We start from the raw sequence: 15,965 nt of genomic DNA on the forward strand, positions 1-15,965 counted from the left end.
ATATGGATATGAAAATTTATTTTTAATAAATCAATGTTGCAAATTATGGCCAACCAACATCTTTTCACCCAATACTTCAAGCATAAAAAAGAGAGCACAAATTGGTAGCTGCCAATAACATTAAACAAACTGGACTCTTAAGAGTAGTTTCTCAACAGCATATCATTTTAATTATAACCATTGCCCGGTAGAGGGAAATCTAACAAGTGTTTTTTATTTTATTTATTTTTAAAACGCATCCTTGCAACATTGTATTCCTGATAATTTAAGCATAATAAACTATGAGTAAATGAATAATACATGCCTAGAAAGTATCATGATTTATACTATCAGTAGCCACTGGACTTGGGACTAGTCCAAGACCTTGATCTAGATTTTGACCTAGACCTAGACTGTAATTTTGACTGAGATTTGGATCTAGGTGGTTCTTTTTTCCTTAATTCCTTTTCATATCTTGAGCCAGACTTACATGTCTTGGAACCTGTTTTAGAGGTGCCTCTAGTTTCGGTGTGAGATGCAATTAGAACGTGATTTAGCCTTCATTTCTTTCTTGGGCTGTGACTTGGACCATGATCTTGAAGTGGATTTAGATCTTGAAAAAGATGGATTTCAGCTGGGCATTGGTGGTGCACACCTTTAATCTCAGCACTCAGGAGGCAGAGCCATGTGGATCTCTATGAGTTCGAGGCCAGCCTGGGCTACCAAGTGAGTTCCAGGAAAGGTGCAAAGCTGCACAGAGAAACACTGTCTCGAAATACACACACACACACACACACAAAAGATCGATTTCGGTGTTTGAATCTATCATTGTCGGAGTGCCTTTGGCTATGCTGTGATCTTCCAGTTGGTCTACTGTTTCTAGGACTGTAAGACATCCTATAGTTGTGAGCAACTCCTTGATCTCCTCCTTCATAACTTTGGCTTCGAGAACATCTATATGGATCATAATCATCATATTGTGATGAGCTGAGCTGTATACATTCCTCCTTTCCATGGCTTTCATTTGATTTGATGTCTTCCAATCCCCCTGTAAGAACTATATTTGAATTTGACTCCCAAAAATCCATTTTCTGTCCAAACTATGTAAAGCATCTTCAGCATGACTAACATCCTCAAATTGAACATGTGCACATTCTCTTGGCCATCTAATGTAGAAATCAAGTGGAACATAAACATCTAATATTGGACCATAACGACCAAATTCCCGACGAAAATCTTCCAACCTTGTGTCATCAGCCACGTTCCTGACAAACAGACACATTGGAGGGGCGCAGGTAGCAGGACATGATGGTGGTCGGAGTCTGCCCCAGCGACACTAATGGACTCATCGAACCATCCAAGGCTCCAGCGGCAACTCACATCCACTCACACACTCTGGAGGAGGAGAATATTTGTAATAGATTGTCCCTAAGCACTATGTTACAGTTAGTTTGAAAGAATAAGTATTTGCATTTCATAAAACAGCATATGTATACATATGTATATGTATGGTGCCTGGGTGGGTGGATGGGTGGGTGGGTGTATTGTTAGTGTACTCATCACAAAATAATAAAAATTTAAAATGTTACATATTTAAAATACATTAAGCTGATCAATGCCTAGTACATACATACTTAAACAAAATGATTACACTAAGTTTACATGTATGTATATACACATGTATACAAATGTTTTACTTTAATCAAACAATAACATTAATGAAAAAATATGGCATTCTCTATTAAAAAATGAAGTTTTGTATTATACTTTGAGTTGCTTATGACGATCAACTTACTCCTGAGAGGTGCATGGTGTCTTAGTCCTCCATCTTTCCTTGACTCTTCCCATCTTTCCTCCAATCTTCTAAACCAGGCTAACATAATGCAAGGGCATTTGCAACCATAATGATCCCATGTGGCCCCAAATGGCAGTGTTCACTCAGTGTCAGAACCAAAAGCAAGCTGTTTCTCAAGTGGTCTCCTCTATGTAAAGGTGTTTAGTTCAGCATTTTTACCTTAGTAACACCGCTCTCTTTTAACGTTTGCCCCACTACTTCTTAATACAAACGTGCACTATGTCACAGAGATAAATGTCCTCAGTGGTTTATGTTCTGTGAATTTTAACCTCTACACAAGCACTGAAATCGGGGATGTAGCTCGTGTCACCAGCGGCACCTTTTGTATTCTACACAAGGAAGTAGGATGGACCCATGGGTGAATCTAAACAATTTTGCTTCTTGGTCTTAATTATCAGTACAAATGAATGCCTAATGCATTCATTTAGACAAATACATTGTAAATGAAAAAAATGTATTGAATTTGTCTTTAAGTAGACTGTTTTCCATGCTGCGATAACATCTCTTAGAAAATTCCTTACATAGAACTCCACTGATTTCTGAAATATTTTCAGTTGCTGATTTAATAACACTTCCTGCACTGTGTCCCTTTCTGGGTTACTAGTTATGTCAATTGGATTTTTCAGAACCTTTGCCAAGAAATAAAGTCAACTTTCCCAGCTCCCTCTGGTTAATATGGAACTACAGAATTTATGATATTCTCATATATTTTTGAATAATGTCCTGAGCCATGCATTCTGTTTAAGTGACTGCTTTTAGTACTTTCCTTTATTTGAAGTATTGGTAGCAACATATATCCTTGCAAGTGCTTTATATTTAGGAAATTCAGGTATCTGAAATATTTACTAAAAGGCCCTGGCTTCTTTGCCTTTAGACTCTTTTCAACAAAATCTACATTTGAGCAAAAATAAGAGATTTCTCCTTAGCCAACTAAATCATGAATGATCTCAACTGAATGGAGTTTACTCTGTAATTGAAGTTTCTTGTTTCATTTTGAACAGCAGAATTGAAATTAATAAAGTCAAACTCTCTGTTAAAGGATAAATGGAGCCTAGTCAGAAATGCTTCAAAATGCCACATAACTGTTTTATGAATAAAGCAGAATGAGCTGATGTCAGGCTCTGAAATAATTAATGTTGCTCATTGGGACTGGAATATTAATGGGAGAGTTCAAAACATTTCCAAGCACAAAAAAGTATTTATCATGGAGCTGTAACTGCAAGTACAGTTTATAGGTGAATGTTGTTTCTGCTACGCTGACAAAAGTAATAAAATGTGTGAAGAATTCATTTTTGCAAATAAGATTTACAAGGAAGACATTTGAAAGAATAAGTCTAAGCCAGAAATGACTAAAGAAACTGTTTTAATGCTTATGTAGATAAACTGCATAATCAAAATCATCAATTCATTAATAATTTTAAGCTCCTAAGTTCCAGTGAATAAAATATAACGAAGCCACTAGAGACAAAACACTATTGGCTGTGTTTGCAGTGTGTGGTTTGCTTGAGTAAACTGTGTAAAATACCAAAAGATATTGAAGAGCACTAAATATTTAACAGCTATGGCAGAAACTAATAATTGTATTTTAATAATTAGGACAATTCACTATTCACTAGATAGAGAATACAAACAAAAGTAAAATTAGAGATTAAATTGTTTTAATATGGAAAGCAGGACAAAATTTTAGGAGAAAAAGGGAAAAATTCTAAAATTCATTACATCAATGAAAAATGGGGCACAGTTTACAATCTCAACTGTTAAGTACTTAGCTACTGGTTTGCAAGTGACCTAGTCAAAAGAGTGGAGGAGCAAGAGAAGTTTTTGCAGCAAGACAAAAATGTGTTAAATGATACCAAATCTTGACTTCGAGTATCTATAACTAGATTTTGTGTTATCCTCTATCATAATTTGTCAAAGTGATAATAGACTTTAGTGAACGGGAACCAAATTACATCAGCTCTGAATACAAAATCTCATTTGAAGACTCAACTACTCTCATGTTTAGCTAGAGTATTATATTTTAATGAGAACCAGGCACTCCGATGCCAATCAGCAAGTCTAGACACTATTTCAATATTGTGCGACCAGATGAGAACTTTAATTTTATTCTCCTTCTCTGAAAATTAATATTCAACATTCAGGAGGCAATAGACCTCTGTAAATCGTCTATCCCTGCTCTGAAGGAAAAATACAATATTGCTACCTCTCCTTTTCAGATTCTTACACATATATATGTTAAAGCTGGTATATTTGAAATAATGGAATTCACTTAACCATCTTTACAACAATATTCAGGTTCCGTTGGAAGGCAGCTAAAGGTTCCTAACTATTACCCAAAAGTTTTAATTCTAATGCTAACTTAAATTTCCAGTTTTGTCTTCTACCTACACAGCCATTTGATTAAACAATAATGGACATAAAATATCATGCTTGTAATATAAAATTGTATGTGGTTATTTTATATATGCAAATGTCAATGTCTGAAATGATTTTTCACTGATATCTCTTTTTAGAAGTTGATAAGGCCTTCAACAGACACTCTATTATATGGACTTCTTTGACCTTGATTCTATATGGGTATTATAACAGTGGGCTTCAAAACATACATTACCAGTGATGTTAATGAAATTCATCATTAATTCCCATGCTTGACTTCAGGTTATTCTCTATTTTTAACCTAATGTGAGATAAAGTATATTTAAATTCTCAATGTAATGAAAATTGAATTCTTCATTAGTTAATGCCTACAATGACTTAATGTATTAGTGGAGACTGTCAAACAAGGAACATTCACTTAAAAAAATCATAAAATGGACAATCATCCCTCATCTGTAAACTGTTCCAAGCTTTTCAGAACATATTTTGAGCATGCTTTCTGAGACATTACTAGTTGCTCTATTGGTAGTCTGGGAATGAAAACTTAAAATTATGTCTCATAATTTATTCTACACATTTAATTTGTTTTGTGAGATTTTAATACAATTAAAACATTTTTCTCTTTGAATTCCTCCTGTCAAGAACTATGTATCCTCCTCCCCTTGTCCTCTTTCAAATTCATTGCCTCCATTAAAAATAATTGTAGTTATATACATATGTATATTTGTTATATATATAAAATTATAATCTTCCTTGAATATACGCCCAAGAGTGCTACAGCTGGGTCTTGGGGGAGATGGATTCCCAATTTTCTAAGGAAGTGCCATATTGATTTCCAAAGTGGCTGTACAAGCTTGCACTCCCACCAGCAGTGGAGGAGAGTTCCCCTTGCTCCACATGCTCTCCATCATAAGCTGTCTTCCGTGTTTTTGATCTTAGCCACTCTGACAGGTGTAAGGTGGTATCTTAGAGTCATTTTGATTTGCATTTCCTGGATAATTAGGGATGTTGAGCAATTCCTTAAATGTCTTTCAGCCATTTGTCCTTCCTCTGTTGAGAATTCTGTTTAGCTCTATAAATTGTTCCACACAATAGAAGCAGAAGGAATATTACCAAACTCCTTCTATGAGGCTACAATTACCTTGACTCCTAAACTAAACAAAGATGCAACAAAGAAAGAGAACTAAAGACCAATCTCCCTCATGGACATTGATACAAAAATACTCAGTAAAATACTGGCAAACAGACTCCAAGAACACATCAAAACTATTATCCTCCATGATCAAGTAGGCTTCATACCAGGGATGCAAGGGAGGTTCAACATACAAAAGTCCATCAATGTAATACACCATATAAACAAACTCAAAGAAAAAAACCAAATGATCATCTCACTAGATGCAGAAAAGGCATTTGACAAAATCCAACACCCCTTCATGATAAAGGTCTTAGAGTGATCGGGAATACAGGGAACATACCTAAACATAATAAAGGCAATCTACAGCAAGCCAACAGCCAACATCAAATTAAATGGAGAGAAACTCAAAGCAATACCATCCACAGATTCCCCCCTCCTCCCTTCTCCTTCCTCCTCCCACTCTCCTTTTCTCCCTCCCTAGCCACTCCACATCCCCACATCCCACAAATCAGAGTCTTACATGGGGAGTCAGCAGAGCCGGGCACACTGAGCCTAGGTAGGTCCAAGTCTCTCCCCACTGCACCAAGGCTTTGCAAGGCTTCACACCACAGTCACCAGGCTCTCAAAAGCCTGCCCATGCACCAGGGATGGATCCTGATCTCCCTGATGGTGCAAATCTTTTAACGTTTTAATACTTGTAGGATCTTCTAATGTGATATGTTCCCACACAAACTTCCAGTAACTTTATATTGATTTTGAGAGCAAATTCTCAGGCATTGAACAAAAATAACTTCCAGAATTAAAAATAAACTTGTTAGAGCAAACATATTCTTGTTTACTTTGCTGGCATAACTATTTTCTGTTCTTTATTGTGAGTTATTTGCACATGTTGAGGAACACAGGGTTGAAAATGGTAGGGAATTATTTGTCCTGATATTCTGACAATTTTGTAGACAAATTTCTAGACAGTCTTATCAAATAAGAGACACAAATCAAACACAGAGGTGCAAGCCATAGAGATCAGAGCAATAGCCGCCAACTAACCTTAGCTGACCGTCTTGCTGTAGCTTCCTGAGAGAGCTTCTTCCTGTCTAACCTGTGCATTTATTGCCTGTTCTGCCTTCTCATTGGCTCTAAGCCCAGCCACATCACTTCCTCATCACTTCCTGATACAGATCTCCAGGTCTCAATGGTTGGTACTGGGATTAAAGGCCTGTGTCACCACTCTTGGCTGTGTCCTTGAACACACAGAGACTCTGCCTGCCAAGTGATTGGATTAAAGGCGTATGCTACCACAGCCTGACTTCTGTTTATTGCTGACAATGACCTCTGATCACCAGGCAAACAATATTTATTAACATACAAATAAAATATCACCACACAATTTGTTTTATATCTGTGATCATACTGAACATTGTGTTTTGGACTTTGTGTCATATTTACAAAGAATAGGTATTTGAAATAATCTTCATTTCCTTCCCACCCAAATGACTGAGTTGATGGTAAGTACATAATAATCTCCCATCTTGCAGTGAGAAGAAAATTTCCAGTTCTAGTTCCAAGGATAATTCTTCTGGGTAAACTTCCCAATGTGAAGTAACCTGAAGAGCCATAGTCAATCATAATTTTAAACATTTTTAAAGGACCACCATAAAATTATATAATCATTGTTTTTTTATATATTTCAGTTTCTCAATTTTTTTTTTTTTTTGTAATTTGAAACATTCAAAATAATCACTTGAAGAACTGTACCAGGAGACAAAGACAACACATTATTGTAAGCTCTAACAATTTTTAGGTAGATATTTAATAAACCATCTTTCCTTTTCCATTATTCTCTCACTATCATTTGGTAAATCTCTTTTGTGATTAGTAGCAAGAGCTTATCCCTTCTTCCAAGCCTCCATAACAATGGAAATTCATTTCCTTTCATGCTAGCTAATATTGCCTCTCTTAGTCTTCTCTGACTTTAGAGAACAATGATTACTATTTTGAGGAGAAGGAAAAATAATACTTTAAAATTCTAGAAATATTGTCTGTGTCTGTTATTCTACCTTAGGAAAAAAAATTCTTACAGAGGCAACCTCTGCTTAAAATTTGTTTGTCATTTTACCTGAAGAGCTTAATACTAGTGAGGTTAAGTGATAGATGGGTGAGACCTTTACATATTTATAACACACTGATTGGAACTAATTATGGAAGCACACAAATGTGGGATTTATTTTCAAGAGAGCTGGAATCAAATTTATAACAAAATTTACATTCTGTTAAATATACAAGGAATCTTAGTCCATTTTTAACTTTATTTTCAACCAAATGCTAAGAAGCAGTTTGAATTTCAAATTCATCTTTGATGTTTAACTGATATAAGAAATTGGGAAAGTAAATTAATTTTTCTAACCAGTAAGCTTCACAGAAAAATTAATGTTTACCTCAGAGCTTTGACATTTACACAGTAAGAAGATTCCATGCCTTCTATTTCATAAGAGACTAATACAAGCTAGAGTTCGTTTTAACAAATGTGCTAGCTTCTTTGCTTTTTAGTTACTCTGAATGTTTGCACCTTCTTATTCATTTGGAATTACATTTCTTCTTAGGATTATTTCTAGTGAAATGTGAGCAGAACTGGTTTGCTTCCATTATGGTACATGCCTGAAGTTTCAAAAGATACTGGGTAATACTGTTCGTTTGGGTCTCCCTTTACTCTAGAGATACCATTTCAAATACCAGCATGGTTTTGACAGACAAGGGGTGGCAGGGGGCAGGATAGAGAGGAAAGGTCACAACTTCAGGTGAAGTATGGTGGGGGGGGTGGCTGTCAGTTCAGGTGACTCAGCATGTCCTCTTGGTGTCAGTTGTGTAGATACATACAATCTTTATGCAAAGGTGTTCATTTAGGAAATAACAATAAACTCTGAAACACTACATTTTCCTAGCATTGCTTGCCTGTGGTGATACTATGTTCCCCAAAATATTGGGCACCCTAATAAACTTATCTGGGATAAGAGAACAGAACAGCCACTAGATACAGAAACCAGAAAATGGTGGCATGCGCATCTTTAATCCTAGCATTCCACAGGCAGAGATCTACCTGGGTCTCTGTGAGTTCAAGGCCACACTGGAAACAGCCAAGCATGGTGACTCATGCCTTTAATCCCAGGAAGTGATGGCAGAAATCAGAAAGGTATATAAGGTATAAAAACCAGGAATTAGAGCTGGTTAAGATTTTAGGCTTTTAGCAGTAGTGCAGCTGAGATCCATTTGGATAAGGACTCAGAGGCTTCCAATCTGAGGAAATAGGATCAGCTGAGGAATTGGTGAGGTGAGGTGGCTGTAGCTTGTTCTGCTTCTCTGATCTTCCAGCATTTACCCCAATACCTGGCTTTGGGTTTGTTTTATTAATAAGCACTTTTAAGATTCCTGCTCCACTTGCCCTAAGCAAGGACATTCTCAGAACCTCTTTCTTGGTGCCCCACCCCAATTGTCGAGTTTCCTCCACCATCTGTTCTCATCTTTGCCAAAGCAGTGCTGGCATTACAAATTTGCACTACCATATCCTGAAGTTGCTATGAATTCTGGAGATTCATCTAGGTCTTCAGGCTTGTGGAGCCATCAGCACTGACTTGCTGAACCATTTTTCTCAGCCCAACTGTTTCATTTTAAGAAAAGTGATACTGATGATCAGACTCCCAATATGTCAATCATATCATAAGTTAACAACAGTAAAACCATAAACAAAGAAACAACCTTTGTGACTTTAAGCTGTTTTTATGGAGCTGTTTTGTACAACATTGTAAGTTAACTTTGTCCTAATCCGTGACTAAATGTTGAAAAACTCAAATCTTGGATCCAAAATTTTCTGATTTTAGACAAAATATCTCATGATATTATTGTCATTAAAGTCATGAATTAGCAATTTCTACTGAGTGCTCAACATCAAAAGCAAGTTTGCATGTTAACATGACCACTTACATTTTACTTCCTAAATAAATTCATCAGACTTCCATGATTGATCTGCCCCAGTTTTCAGCATTCCTTTTCTCCTGATCTCACGGGCCATGGAGAGGAAGAATTTTCCCGACTCTTTACATTCTTGCTGTGCAATTTTTCTTGAAATCACATCTACTATCTTCACAGAAAATAGACCATTCGGTTGTTCACACTGGAATGGAGTTCCTCATATGAACTGCACCTCACCCACCTCAGCCCTTCTGCATCATCTTGAGTTCCATTCCTAATCATCTGCTCAATACTCATCTCCCTGCCCCACCTCATTTGAGTGTATCCTGACATTCTCAACACTTAACTAGGTATACAATATGAGACATTAATTATTTTCCTTTGGGTGAGACTTAAATTCTATTAGGCAGCTGTTGATTGTGCAAGTATCCCTTTGCACCCATCAGGATAAGTTGTCATTCTGGTCACTGTTTGGTTCAGTAGCTTTACAGTTAGATTAAGAGTATTCATTGCCTCTCTGTGGTGATATTTTGTTTGTGCTCTAACAAATAAAGCTTGCCTAGAGATTAGAGTGTGGAGCAAGCCACTAGAGGCCAGTCAGTGGTAGCACACACCATTTACTTGGGAGGCACATGCTTTTAATCCCAGCACTTGGGAGGAGGAAACGGGAAGTGGTATAGCTTAGCAGAAAGAGGAAGTGATAAGGTGTGGTGGAGACAGGTTCTCACCCCCTTTTAGTCTGAGGACTGTTAACGATGAGAAGTCTTTCTAAAGGCTGGCTGGTCTGTTTCACTGAGGTTCCAGCTTTTACCCTGATATCTGACTCCAGGATTTTATTAAGATCAATTAGAATTTGCACTATACCTTTCTCCCTTTGGCAGCTTGTATAGTACCTTTGGATACTGTAAGAGTTATTCCTTATGGAGAAGGATTCTTGGTCAATTCCAGCTCCTTTTCTCTAAGATTTATATCGAAAGTGCGTGGTGTCATCAGGAATAGGGTTTTACCTTCCAGTTCTGGAAAGCAGCCAAAGGCGACAATAGGCGATAATATTTTGTGAGTCTACACATATAAATATATATGTGTGAATATATGCACACATACATATGCCTATATAATTATATACATATATTTAAATATTACACATATTTTTTAAATTATTACCTTTATTTTTAAAATTAAAACATATGTACATTTTTCTCCCTTTCCTCTCCCTACTTCAAACCTTCCCATATATCCCTTTTTCCTCTCTTTCAAATTTATGTGCTCTATTTTTATTAATTGTTGTTACATGTGTGTATTCATATTAATATACACAGAAATTTCTAAATACACTATGTTTGGTATGTATGATATAAGCCGTGTTCTCTGTCTTATCGTCTGTTGTTGGATAACCAGTTGGTGTGTTCCTCCATCTTTCTCTCACTCTCGGTTTCCTTTTGTTGCTTGTAGTTCTCTGTGTAAGGTTGAGGCACCATGGCCTTTTCAAATATCTTTAGTATCAATTATTAACCATCCCTACCTCTCCCTCTGTACTTCCTTCCCTCTACCTTTCTAGTTAAATACCTCCATATTCCTCATTTCCCTTTTCATGGTGCCTATGTCCTACTATTTCCCTCTCTAGACATCCTAGCACTTTCATGTCCCCTTTTAATTTTCCTGGTTTCTTCAATTGCTGCAGGTAACTAAGGATTGAGAGACATGATCTATAATAGTAGACAAGCAACATTTGTCTTTCTGTGTCTGGGTTAACTTACTCGTATAGTATTTTTGAGTTTTATCCATTTACCCACAAATGGCATGGTGGCATTTTTATACAGCAGATGAGAATTCTGTCTCCCCCTCTCTCCACCTCTCCCTGCCTGTTGTAAAGTCTGTGCATACATGCTTTTCCTTAGTACATTCCGCACTTAATATTTCTCCTTCATAAACTCCACCTATGTCTTGCACTGACTTATATGCCTTTCCAAGGTCTTGTCACCTAATCAGGAATCTTCTGAAACTGTTCAAGTTGAAACCTGGCAATATGGAATTCCTTCTCTTACCAATACTGACAGTGCTAGACATTGTATGATGTATACACCCCATTCTCATTTATGAAGAAAATAGATACTTTATAAACATTTTGCTTTTGATTTACTATACTAGAGAAGCTGAATCATCAACCCTCTTCATTTAAAAACTGAAAAAAGCCGGGCAACAACGGCCTACACCTTTAATCCCAGCACATGGGAGGCAGAGCCAGGTGGATCTCTATGAGTTCGAGGCCAGCCTGGTCTACAGAGCGAGATCCAGGGCAGGCACCAAAACTTCACAGAGAAACCCTCTCTTAGAAAAAAAAAATACCTGAAAAAAAAAAAAACCCAATAGATTTAAGAATGTTGTTAAAGAGCCAGTTTATCCAAACTTCTTAAACTTAATTGCTAATTCATCAATATGCAAACTCATTAAATTCTCTCTGCTCTACCTATGTAGTTCTTTTGGTTTATTAAGAGTGAAACACTTTTTTTCCATCACCACAGGATATGAGTATTGTACATAATTCACACACATGAACATTCCCCGAGTCTTAAAACATATCAGGGCTCCTGAAAAAGAAAGAAGAGCAGTTATAATCCTCATAGGAAGTTAACGAATTGCACTTCTCCTTTTCACTGACAAAGCCAATTAACTTTTCCAGAAGAAAAAAGAGTGACTTGATTACATTGATTTGTAAAACGTGGAAAATAGTCCCAGGTTCTTCTTGTACTTGGTACATCCTCTTTATCTATAGCCGCTATAGCCATTCCTTAAAGTATGCCTTTGCCACATTCGTTTTCATACAGCTATACCGTGAATTTAAGGCATATTTTATGCAAATTTTTATCTTATTTATACCATAATAAGATGTCATCTATTATTCATATGGGCTGTTGGTTAAATATTCTAGTTCAATACACCACTATTAGAAAATATTAATTTCAATACCCTAATGAGGATTGTTATGGTTAACACATAAGAGTTAGTTAGTGCATAGTATTATGTTGCTTGTATTTAAATAGAGTTCAGTAATAAATGTATCTGGTGTACTGAACTTCAGTTCAGAATTCCTTTGTGTGAGGTTCATAATATAATATATTGATCTGCTTTCAGAAACAGTATCTTGGAGGGAACATAGATAAAATTATAACCTTGATTAACACCTGTATGTCTTTTCACACTTCAAGCTTTGTGTCGTGAATAACACTGGTGTGTACTCACAATAAACATGGCCTTAGAGAAAGCAGATACACAAGAATGAAACTTTTGCTTCCTGGAAAAGCCAGGCAAGAAGAGGAAACTTCTGAAATGTGGCAGAGGCTGAGGTTGTAAAGAAGCTGTTTTGAAGTTCTATGCCTTCAGTCTGTGAGTTGTGGGCTCAGTGCTCTCTATTCTCGCCAGTGTCTTTATTTCTAACTTTGTATCCTGGATTTATTTTCTTTCTGTGTAGCTAGATGAAGCAAAATTTCTTTGCTGATATTGATGTTGCTCTGCATATATAAACCAAGGAATTTGTTCTCCAGTTTGGCTATAAAAGAATCCAACATGAAGTCTGACTCTATGTTTCTTTGAATTTGTATTTGTGGTGGATGTTCTTGATGCACAACCCTGAGTTGGGGTTAGGTAATATGAAAGCAGAGACTACTAATTCTTAAAGTTTGCACAATATATGGCACACTGTAATACACTTTAAAACCATTTTGGATATTGACTATTAAAAGCTATTTACCTAAGATTATACAAGCAACTGCATTAATTAGTCTCCTCAAATAAAATTAAAACAAAATTGAGTTGTCTAACTTTAATTCTCTTAGCGGTTTGAAAAAAATGCTCACAAGGAGTGATTTCAGGGAGTATAGAGTTCTTCAGTTTTGGTGTCTCTAAGTCCTCTGAATTCAGTAATGTACTGACACAAAGAAGCCAGAGAAAGTACAAACATTTCACTTTGTATCCACACACAAGTGTCTCCTATCATTACTGCTGTTTCTGGATAAAAAGCTGATGACACGTCCTGAGTTTTATCTGGAAAATGGGCAGTACAGTCCTGGCTGGAGACCTGCCTGTCATCTACTATCAATATTATTAATATAAGTTACACTGTTTATCATTTTCTTTTTAGGATAATGTGCTACTTTGGTTAAGTTTTGAACATTATAGAAAACATGTTTTTATCAAAAAAAAAAAAGAAGAAAAATATTCAATTTAGTCTCAACACAATTAAATTACTATTCTGGTTCCAGGTGAACTGAAATAATTATTGATATTCATCCAACTTTTGTCTGCATCTTACTCTTATTCTTGAAAATTAAATGCAGAAACGAAACTCTCACTCTAAATGGATTGTTTTCCTCTTGAAATAAATGACATGAATGACTTCTCCTTTCAGAATCGTCTTTCCCAAGTGTTGCTGATGGCTTCATTTTAAAATGCTTCACATTAGTAAGCACCGTCCAGATGAAAAGCCCATTTGGACTTGACATTAATTTTACACTCAGTGCATAACACTCGACCTTGTCATTGGGTCAGCACTAAATGCCATGAATCAAATGTAATTTTTCTTCTGCATTGCTGTTTGTTTTCCCCCTGTTTGTATCTAAGGTACAGTTGCCCTCTGTCATCATCTTTGCTCCCTTTTTATTCCCTTTTAAACCTACAGCTCCTTACCAGTACTGGAGGTTATGTTTATTCAGGTAAAGATTCTTACAGAAAAATACGCTTGAGTTTCTTCTTTCCCTTGTTCCTTAATGAAGTGAGAAGGAAACAATAAAACCTTTGGTAGACAAACTATTCAGGTTGTGCAGGCTGCTAGAGAAGTCCCTGGCAAGCTGTCAAGCAGAGCACTATGTGATATAGCTCTTTCTGCTGTGAGCTCTGGATCTGAGTGTTGCTCCTCTTCTGTCTGCCTCAGATCAGAACTGTGCTGCAAATTCTCCTTTTGGTTCATGAAAATCCACACTTAATCAACATCTATATTTTCCTTACAGTATGACAATTCATTTTTTTTTCCAAAGTGGGGAATCACCTCTCATCAAGGAAACTTTTCTTTGAAACAGACACTACAGAAAACCACAACTGATCAGAACAGAGAGTCCTGGAGCCCAGTCCCAGTGGATACACCTACAACACACCCTCTCTCCTAAGGACCAGGAGACATGGCGTGAGAGAGGACAGAAAGATAATAAAAGCCAAGAGGATCAGGGGGTTTGTTGTGAGATTCTGTCTCCTAATGATGTCAGAAGCTACACCACAAAAGCCTCACCAACGTGACTGCCTCAAAATGAGCTGAAACAGATGACATCAATAGGGATGCCACAGAACACAAGGCAGGCAACTAAGTAATGCTGAGAGCAGGAGAAATAGTCTTCCTCAGGGAAGAGCACAATTGGTTATCCAGAACCAAATGTCAGCCCACAAAAGAAACATACGGCAGCCTTATACAGACTGAGCAATTCTATTCAGGAATATATTTATAAACGTAGACATGTATGAAAATGACAGCAGTCCATTTTTTACAGGCATAAATTTGAACGAGATCAAGGGAAGGGGGTTATAATGGAGAATATGCTATAATTTACATAAATTATAATCTTAAAAGTAGCAAACTACAAAAAGATTTAAAAGTTTCTGGCATGTTAAAGTAATTGTTTTTAAAAGAATATATTTTTATATATTACAGATAAGTCATTTGAAGATTATCACATAAAAATGTGAAATTGAAATGAGTATGCATACCATCATTTTCTCAATATTAATGCTATCCCATTTTTTATCATCATAGAAAGCTATGTTTAAGGAAAATTATTGAAAGTCAAACTTTCGAAGAATAGAAAAAGTATTGTCACTGGCACTTCCGTTGCTGTGGCTCTTTAAGTGTGACAACTCTCAGTTTCCTGGTTCTGACTTACTGACATCCTCTTATGGGACTGTGAGGAAATTTGCGATTATGTGGTTAATACTGCAGATGAAGCATTTTAAGTGGTTACTTAATATACTCATTTGAGATATTTAACCACTGCCATTTAAAAGTCCCCCTTCTTTTATAAATTATAGAGCATCATAAACATTTTAATCTCTATTGTTTTTGAGTGCTAAATTTTTCCCTTTTATTGAACATAGGTTTTTTTCTCACATAATACATCCTGATTATAGTTTCAGCTCCCTCTACTCCTCCCAGTTTCTCCCCATGTCCCCTCCTATCTGAGAAAATGGACTGCTTCACAAATATATGTGTCATCCTTGTACAAGGACCGTGCTAATCTTCTCTGTATCATTCCAATGTCACTTTATGTGCAGACAAAGCAAGAATGAATGCTACAGTTTTTTTTAAGTTTCTTTTTAGTAGAATCATCCTATTATTTTCTGTAGGAACTATCCATACATTTTCTATTAAAAAGAAGCAACATGGTCACTTCTACTAAAGTCAAATGTCCAAAAACTTAGCTATTCTCTTCCCTTTATTTCATATTTTTATGTTTTAATATTACAAATACCAGATTTTTCAGATTTGCTACTATTTTATACTGTTAGCAGTGGTTTATATTAATATTTTCTCCTGTGTAAAATTCTGATGCTTGGAATGTTTTTGCTCTTGGTTGACCTCATCTGGGATATTTTCCTTGTAGAAACATTTTATGTCTTCAA

At 36.3% G+C, this 15,965-nt stretch overlaps 1 non-coding gene and 1 pseudogene across 1 annotated transcript; both read right to left on the bottom strand.

Moving 5' to 3' along the window:
- Positions 1-329: 329 nt before the first annotated feature.
- Positions 330-1,286, bottom strand: LOC118590681 (annotated as a pseudogene).
- Positions 1,287-15,523: 14,237 nt separating this feature from the next.
- On the bottom strand, positions 15,524-15,626 carry LOC118591721. Its single transcript, XR_004946009.1, has one exon. It is a non-coding gene; the product is annotated as a U6 spliceosomal RNA (small nuclear RNA).
- Positions 15,627-15,965: the final 339 nt, after the last annotated feature.

The sequence above is a fragment of the Onychomys torridus genome, chromosome 9 (genome assembly GCF_903995425.1).
Source record: "Onychomys torridus chromosome 9, mOncTor1.1, whole genome shotgun sequence".
Taxonomy (NCBI): Eukaryota; Metazoa; Chordata; class Mammalia; order Rodentia; family Cricetidae; genus Onychomys; species Onychomys torridus.